Genomic DNA, 309 nt, shown 5'->3' on the forward strand with positions numbered 1-309 from the left:
GTACAGATGAAAGTTCATCAAGCATCAAGCAGAGATGAGAAAAAGAAAACATATTTATTTTCTCTTTTTATTTGATTTGATTTCGCTGTTTTTAGTAACTAATCATTTTATTATGTCTACATTAAAACATAAAAACGCGAATATATATAAAAATAAAAATCAAATTAAAACATGCAAAATTATCGATACTTGATAAAATCGAGATTTAATATTTTACCAACCACTGATAATGTATTTCTATAATATACGCATTAATACATGTATATTTTATAATATATTAATGCAATTTAATACATATATAATTATAAT

Source organism: Atta colombica, unplaced genomic scaffold, assembly GCF_001594045.1.
Source record: "Atta colombica isolate Treedump-2 unplaced genomic scaffold, Acol1.0 scaffold155, whole genome shotgun sequence".
NCBI lineage: Eukaryota > Metazoa > Arthropoda > Insecta > Hymenoptera > Formicidae > Atta > Atta colombica.